Source organism: Mixophyes fleayi, chromosome 4 (assembly GCF_038048845.1).
Source record: "Mixophyes fleayi isolate aMixFle1 chromosome 4, aMixFle1.hap1, whole genome shotgun sequence".
Lineage (NCBI taxonomy): Eukaryota > Metazoa > Chordata > Amphibia > Anura > Limnodynastidae > Mixophyes > Mixophyes fleayi.
The window spans coordinates 125,582,511-125,591,452 of NC_134405.1; positions in this window are offsets into that span (position 1 = coordinate 125,582,511).

An 8,942-nucleotide genomic window follows, 5' to 3' on the forward strand; every position below is an offset into this window, starting at 1 on the left:
ATCTGTGGGACAATGGGAGTTTGACACATAATGTTAAGTCTACATTTTTCATTTCGGCCCAGCCAGACTGCAAAGGTAAAAGTGACTCATAAGTTAAATGATCCTGTCAGACAGCATTGTTGGTCAGGGGGTAGTTGTCTTGTGTGGAATTGTGTAACAGGTGGTAATAGGGTAATGTAGTGCAGTTAAGAGGGTGGTTGAGAAATATTATAAGCTTGTCTGAAGATGTGGGTTTTCAGAGAACGCTTGAAAGTTTGTAGACCAGAGGAGTCTTTTTGTGCGAGGGAGAGAATTCCACAGAGTGGCTGCAGCATGAAAAAAGTCCTGTAATCGGGAATGGGAGGATGTAATGAGGGTGAATGAAAGACAGATCTTGTGCAGAACGGAGTTGCCAAGTTGGGAGATATTTTGAGACAAGGGAGGAGATGTATGTTGCTGCAGCTTTGTTGATGGCCTTGTAGGTTAGTAAAAGTGTTTTATATTGGATTCGGTAGAAAACAGGCAACCAGTGTAGAGACATACAGAGGGATTCAACAGAGGAATAACGATTTGCAAGGAAAATCAATCTTGCTGCAGTGTGCAAAATAGATTGTAGGGGGTTGAGTCTGTTTTGGGGAAGACCAGTAAGGAGGGAATTGCAATAGTCAATGCGGGAAATAAGTGCATAAATTAAGGTTTTTGCAGTGTCTTGTATGAGATATGTTCGAATTCTAGACATGTTTTTTAGATGTATGTAACATGATTTAGATATAGAGTCAATGTGGGGAACAAAGGATAGGTGTGAGTCAAGGATTACACCTAGGCAGCGAGCTTGTGGGGTGGGATTTATGGTCATGTTATCAACAGAGATGGAAATGTCAGGTATGCTCTTGTTGGTGGGTGGGAATATTATTAACTGTTTTAGAAAGATTAAGTTTGAGTTGGAGAGAGGACATCAAGATGATTCTATACCTGGTCATTCTGGGTATTGTGTTTCCACACATCCACATGCAGATTGCATGTCGGCCACTTCCTTTTCTCTGTTTGCAGGCATGCTTTTACCCCAATAACACTATTCTGCTCAATGTATTTATAAACATTTTCCTTTTCTCTGTGCAGCTCTCACATGCTGTGTTAACTTTCTTTCAACACAGGCCAGCTCACGTTTCCTCTAATGCTCACAGTTACTCACCCTTTCTCTGCAGGGATGACATCCCTTTGGCTTGCTGTGCTCTTTCTGCTCCTGGGATTCTCACTCACTCATTTGCGTAGGTTTTACACCCTCTCCATACTCAGCCTTCCTTGCTTAGATCTGACACTCTCACTAGTTTACTCTTACAGCATCTTTATTCAGTCCTTGGCCTATAACACCCTCTCTGGTGTCATCTCTGGAACACATTAAATACTGCTACACAGCATCTTGCAGAAACCCTCTTCACAGTGTCTCTTCACATGCACTCCCCTTTCTAGACATGGGGACGCTACTGTTAATTGGCTACAGCCTGCTGTGGCAGACCATGGATCGGCTCCCAAGTTTGCTGGGGAACTTGGGATGTTTGTTCTGGGCCCCTAGTTGTTACTCTCTCACCACACAGGTTCTGTTCAGCTCATACCAGTCTTATATTGCTAAACAACCATTTCTGGTGCGTCTCCTTTAGGTCCTAGAGCCGGGACCACATGTTCAGTAACTGGGAGGTGTGTGTATAACAATGCCAGAGGGTCCTTTACAAATAATCAATAATCACATTTCAGATTGACTCTCTTGCAGGGTGCAAATAGATGAATGGGCCATAACATATATATATATATATATATATATTTTGCACCAAAGCCTAATTAGCAGTTCATTATCAACATTTATTTTTATAGCGCCAACAGATTCTGTAGCGCTTTACAATTGGAAACAAACAATAATAAAACCATACTGGGTAAATACGTACAGAGAGGTAAGAGGGCCCTGCTTGAAAGCTTTGCAATCTAGGGGAATATGGTTGGATACACAAGGGGTAAGTGTTGTATCATATTGCATATTTGTCCAGTTAGAATGCAAAGGTTAAAATATTTAGTGGGCTGTATGTTTAGTCACACTACCATGTTGGTCAGAGGGTTGTTGTCTTGTGTGAATTGTGTAGAGGGCAGTAATAGGGTAACATAGGGAGACTAAGGGTGGTTGAGGAATATTATAAGCTTGTCTGATGAGGTGGGTTTTCAGAGAAGGTTTGAAGACTAGAGCATAGTCTTATTGTGTGAGGAAGTGAATTTCACAAAATGGGTGCTGCCCGAAAAAAAAACCCCTTTAATCGAGAATGGGAGGATGTGATGAGAGTGAACGACAGACGCAGAACGGAGGTGTCGAGTTGTCAGATATTTTGAGACAAGTGAGGAGATGTATGTAGGTGCAAATTTGTTGATGGCCTTGTATGTAGATAGAAGAATTTTATATTTTATTCTTTGAAAAACAGACAACCAATATAGAGACTGACGGTGGCTCAGCAAAGGAAGAATTATTTGCATGGAAAATTAATCTAGCTGCTGCACACAAAATAGATTGTAGGGGGAGGAATCTGATTTTGGGAAAACCAGTAAGGAGAGAATTGCAATAGTCGATGTGGGAGATGAGTGCATGTATTAAAGTTTTTGCGAGATATGTATGTATTCTAGAAATGTTTTTTTCTCTTTCATCCATCTAGGGAACGCTTCTACCATGGGGTTGAGTATGGGGAAGCAGGAGTTGGCACCTAACTAGTTAATCTAGAACTGCCGATAGACCCCACCCCCTCCTGAGTGCTCAGTTTAAGTTTGGCGCCTAAAGGTATTGGGCTTGTTTTTCTTGGCAGTGAATACTTTTCACTGTATTAATAGATTTTATTTTCTTTATTCTTTTTTTGTTTGTTTTCTAGTAATGAGTGTGCTATAACAGCACACACTCGTTTAACTGAGAGGTGCCTGTCAGCAGATAGTCGGACAGGTCTCGCTGACAGTTTTTTTTTTTTTCACATTTTTTACTGTGCCTCTCTGGCAGGCGATAAGCGGCTTAGTAAAGCAGCTGTCATCTGCAGAGACAGAATACCGGCGCTGCCCGCTGGGCATGGAGTGCCGGTATGCTGGACGGCGCTGGCGCTGTGGGAGAGCAGGCGGCCATGGAATGTACCAATTTTCCCCTTCAGTGAAAGGAGGGGGAAACTTGGTAAGGTGGCTGGACAGGAGGCGGCTCTGCTTCCTTGAGGTAGAGATCGCCTGGAGGCAGAAGGAGACAGCGGTGGCAGCGTTTTAAGGCAGCGCTGTAGAGGAAGAAGCCTGAGGTGCAGGGGCGTTAAGAAAATAGAACTCCCCGGTCACAATCTGGTCTGGTGCAGCCCAAGGGCGCCAAGTCTAGCCTGGGAAGACAGAGTTTACGGTCACTGGCATCCAAGCAGAGCCGACAGACTTCTCCCTCTGTTAGTACCAGCAAAAGGAAACTAAGTGATATATATCTGCTATATACTTCCTATACATATATAGATAGGATGTATTAAAATATTGGTGGGCTGGTTATAAAAAGAAAAAAAAGTTGACATTGTATTTTGTGTAGATACTCTGCTTTCACATATAATACTTGTCAGGGATACTATCTTTTGACACTCATAGATTAGTTAGTATCCTCTGATCATTCTTGTGGGTGTGCTTCTTTTGTTTGCTGTACTGTACTCTTAAAATGTCTGAGAAGGAAAATATACCAAAAGCCAAATGCTATACTTGATCTAAGTGTGGCACTTAACTACCTGGTGAACAATTGGGACCATGGGCACTCTGTTAGGACTGTAGTGGGGCAGCCATGTCTCAGAATACGGCTTTAAGTTTAACAGCCTCTAGTGTGGTCGGCTGCCCTGACGCAGGGGGTTGGTACTTTGGTACAGTTGCTTTCTAAGCCCTCAAAATTCCAGCAGTGGCAGCGGTCCTCCCTTCTACTTCTATAATGGTAACCCCCATGAATTCTGGAGTGGTTGCAGGAAGTGTTGAATCAGTTTCTTCTGGACTGGTTGGTCACTCTCCTGTTGTGCCTTCTCAGGCCTCCATGGTGGCAGAGCCAGCATGGTCTGCTTCTCTTTTTAGGGGTTTAGAACGTTTGAACCAATTTTTAGACAACCCAAAACAACTATCTAAGAACAAAAGACATAGATCAGCCCATCCTCTTCTGACACTCTCGGATTTGGAGAGATTCTCAGAAAAGGAGGGGGAAGTTGGGGAGGACTCGGACTCTGCTCAGGCGGATTTGGAGGAGTCTCCTAGCTATCAAGGAATTGATGACCTGGTAATAGCAGTTTGTCAGGTCCTGCGGTTTCTGAAATTGGAGGAAACTAGGTCTACGGATCCGAGTCTTTTTAAGAAAGCTAAAAAACAGGCAGTTCAGTTTCCACCTTCTGCTGAGTTAAGAGACATTGCGGAGGCATCTTGAAAACAACTAGACAAGAAGTTTGCCGTTCCAAGAAGGTACTTGTCATTATACCCGTTACAGGAGCAGGATCTGACTCGTTGGGAGCAGGTTCCAAGAGTAGATACTCCGGTGGCGCGGTTAGCTTGCCAGTCTACGGTTCCTGTTCCAGGAACAGATTCATTGCAGAATCCGACTGATCGTAAGTTAGAGGCAGTTTTAAAGACAGTCTTTACGGCAGTGGGTACAAATTTCAGACCTGGGTGGCCAGGGCGATGGAAGCGTGGGCTGAGCAGTTAGCTACTGCCTTGCACGTCTCTGAGTTGCTTCCGCTGGCACTCCACCTGAAGGAGGCTACTGGGTATGTGTATGAAGCTGCGCAGAATTCAGCTTCTATTTCCTCTTCCATATCGGCTGTGGCTGCTAGGAGAGCGTTATGGCTGAGATTGTGGGATGCTGACTTTGAATCAAAAAAGTCTCGAGTCCCTTCCTTATTCAGCCGGAGTGTTATTCGGGACAGAATTGGATTCCATGAATACTCAGGCTACAGGTGGCAGAAGTAATCTTTTGCCAGTAAATACTCCAAGGCCTAGGACTTCTAGGTTCAGTTCATTCAGACAGCCCTTTCGGGGGAGCGTGTTTGGCAGGGGTCAGACAAATAGATCCAGGTCGGCGGGAGGCAGGAGCCACTCTCTTCGGGGTAGGTCTTCCGCCTCCTCTTTAAGCTGTCCCTCCTCAAAACTTCCGGATAAGCCAACTGCGTGACGCCCACCCTCCACTGTTGGCAGCGTCTGGTGTGCGGGGACATTTGCTGCTGTTCAAAGATCGGTGGGCAGAGTCCTCGGAGGACAGCTGAATTTGCAGGATCATGACAAGAGGTTACATGATGGACTTGGTGGGCCAAGCTCCTCGAAGGTTCTTTGGAACCAGCTTGCCTCGCCATCCACAGAAAAGATAGGCAATGCTCCATTGCGTCGCTTCGTTTCTTTCGAGGGAATTATCATTAATCTAGAACTGTCGTCCGTTCTAGATTAACTAGTTGGGTACCAACTCCTGCTTCCCCATATTCAACCCCATGGTAGCAGTGTCCCCCAGAAGGAATTGGAGAAAGAGATTTATTGTAAGTATGTAAATCCTATATTAGATGTGTGCAGCATGATATAAATATAAAGTTGATGTGGGGAACAAAGGATAGTCAAGCATTACATCTTGGCAGCAAGGTTGCAGGGTGGATTTATGATCATGATGTCGACTGAAATAGAAATGTCTGGCAGGAAGCTTCTCAGGTGGGTGGGAATATTATTAATTCTGTTTTTGACTGTTTGAGTTGGTGAGAGGACATTCAAGATGAAATGGCTGAAAAACAGTCAGTAACACGAGACAGCACATAGATCAGGAGAGGATAGATAGATAGATTTGTGTATCATCTGCATAGAAATGATACTGAAATCCAAAGGAACTTATTAGTTTTCCAAGAGAAGTGGGGTAGATAGAAAACAGGATTTAGGATTGAGCTTTGTGGTACTACCACTGATAAAGGATGTTGCTTTCCTTTAATTTTCCACCTCCCACTATACCAGTCGTGGGCTCTTAGCTTCTATTTTCCCAGAAGTAAAATGGATTTATGTTCCCAGCAATGAAATCTAGTTTAAGTGACTGATAAGTCATGCCAGCTTGGGTGGAAGTGAATTGGATTCTTAACACAGTGGAGAGAGGGTGAAAAACAGATCCAATATGGAAAAGAAATTGGACAGGTACGGGAGTCAGACAGAGATTGAAAGCATAAACTTAGGAGGGACTAAACGAGAAAATGACAGAAGATAGAAAATTACAATGGTAATTAAAGATTCATTGGTAAAAAAAAAGTTACCCTCCATTTTGGGAACCTATCACCTGGGGCAATTTCCCCCTTGAATTCTGTCCTATGAGACCTTCCCCTAATCCTGAAACTGTTTTCTCATGTTCTTTACCATTCCATGGCACCTTTGTCGCTTGTAACACTGTCCCCTGACACATTCCCCTAGAACTCTGTACCCTGGGCCATTTTACTTGTGCCATGACCCTCCCATTGAACCCTGTCTCCTGGCAACCTCTCCTCTCTTCTATAAGACTTGTTTAAAATAAAAATAAGATAAACACCAAATTTATGGAGTTTATTTTTATGGTAACTATTTCATTAACACTGAAAAAACATTTTGTTTGCATGAAAATATGTATTATAAACAGAGTTCCGAAAAAAAAGTTCAACCTGAAAACTGGAAACCCTAATTCTAGCTTCTGAGCTATTATTCATAATATACTGGAAAGAAGAACTCTGGTACAATCGTCTTATATTTCAGTAGATTTCACTAAATGTCCAGTGGCAACATCTAACACTGATTGGCAAGGAGAAGTGTCAATGGAAGAGAGTTATGATTGGACCATGATATTGAATTTATTTCTGAGGTAACCATAATTGACTAGATTTCCCAGAAGCACGGTAGGAGAAGTTGGCAAATATGCAGTGGATCTATATACAAGTAATGTGCTGGTGAAGTGCTGAATAAATTAAGCTGATAAATACTGCAACATAATCAAAAGTAAGTTATAAATAGGCACAGTCATTTATTTAAAAAAAAGTAAAAGCATTTTTCCAGTATGACTTATCCCTTAAACTAGACAAATTTGCCAGTTAACATTTTCTGAACTGTGCTCCTAATGATGAAAGAACATTGAAGCAGTGATAAGCAGACAGTTCAATGAACAAACAAGGAGTATGAGAACGCTGTGTAAGATGTGATGGGAAAATGTCAACCTTTAAAAATACATTCATAATATTGCACTAAAATGTCTGTGTCCCTACTTAAACTCTGCACATTAATCAGTCACTTGCGAGTCAGAAAGATTGAGATCCTTTGAGGCTATCAGTTCGGTCTGGTGAAATGTACAAATAAAAGGGAGTAACAATAACTAGAGCAGGCCAGTGGGGAACTTTGCATATGTATGAACATTAATTAGTTTTTAATTTTACGCAAAAATATAATAAAACAATATTTAAATGGGGTTGCTGTCTTCTCACAGTGGAGACATGAAACAAAGGCATAGGCATCCATAAATGGATACTCCCATTGTGTGTAGGTGACTGTTCCACTTTAACCCCTTCACTGCTAAGGATGAGTTGAGTTGCTAAGGATGAGTTGGACTCGTATAGTTACATAAAAAGGTGCTTTGCACTGAAGGAGTTTATTGTAATAAAATAATATTCCTTATTTCCCACCAGCATTTATTGCTGGTTAGGGCCAGGAGTGGGTGCCACATATGAAGTAATAGTGCATGATTAATCAACTGCACTACAGAAAAAATCGAATGTATGGGATGGGGAAGATATGGCACCTACACAATCAAGGATACCCATCTCCCACCATGGCTTCAATAAACTTCGGGGCATCCACATTTGAAAGAGGAGAGTCCCAAAGGGATGGTTTAACAGCCTTACTGGGTAGATGTGTCTTCCTCTAGCTCCTGGGGTAGAGTTTCCCTGTATAAGCCAATGCCGCTTTAAATGTCCCCTGCAGAGTCGCCGATTTCCAGTGACTTGCAGAAATCGGAGCTTCATACATTTACCGCCTGGAGCTTATCCCTCAAGTCTACAACCATCAAGGAAATCCCCATTCTTAATAGACACAAATCTATTCTAAATACCCCCAGGAACGTAAGCAGCGCAATTTGATCCCACAACGCTCCACAGTTTTCCATCTAAGCCAGACTTTCAACGACTAGCCTATTCACCACCAAAATCCTGGCACTCGAATACATGGAAGCTGGCACTTGGCTGCAATCAAGTTTGGCTATCTCTTGGTTCAGACACTTTGGCTCCCAACTTACCAATTAAGGAAAGTCTTCCAACAATCCATAACGTCGCAGACCACCCTGTACTGAATTCGCACCAAAGCGTTTCACCCCCAACTCTACACCCTTTGCTGTCCTGTATTGGGCCCCGGAGAGCCTATACCTACTCTGCATATTCCGAATTACTCGCCAATCCAAGGTACCCGCTCCATCTAGTCGGCGTTGCGCTTTTTCACTTGTCAGCCTATGTTGAAGACCTCGCTAACACAATTGGTCGCCCTCCCCAACAACTGCCAGATAGCCAGAATGAGGCTACCATGGCTGCTTCCCTCTCGACCATTGCCCTAATGGATCGTTTTCATAAATAAACCCCCAGGGGTATCACCCTCTCAATACTGCTCCCTGAACTAGACCCCTAGTTTCCAACCATTGCATAAGGAGGCACACCATTTTGCCATTCCAGTCAGGTAATGCAAATACAAAGTAAAGTAGATTTTGAAGTAGATTTAATCTGCAGGACATCTGCTGTTAAGGCATCCTGCTGTCCTACATAGCGCCAACATGATTTATCCATTACAAGGTTCCCTTTCTCCCTGAAAAGTGTGCTGACAGTAAAGAGGTAAGCATCACTGTCCTCACGGAATTTTATATGAAATACCCCTTATATTAATTCAAAGATTAGAAATTAACTACAAGTCTTATCAGCCTATTATTGCAGCAGACC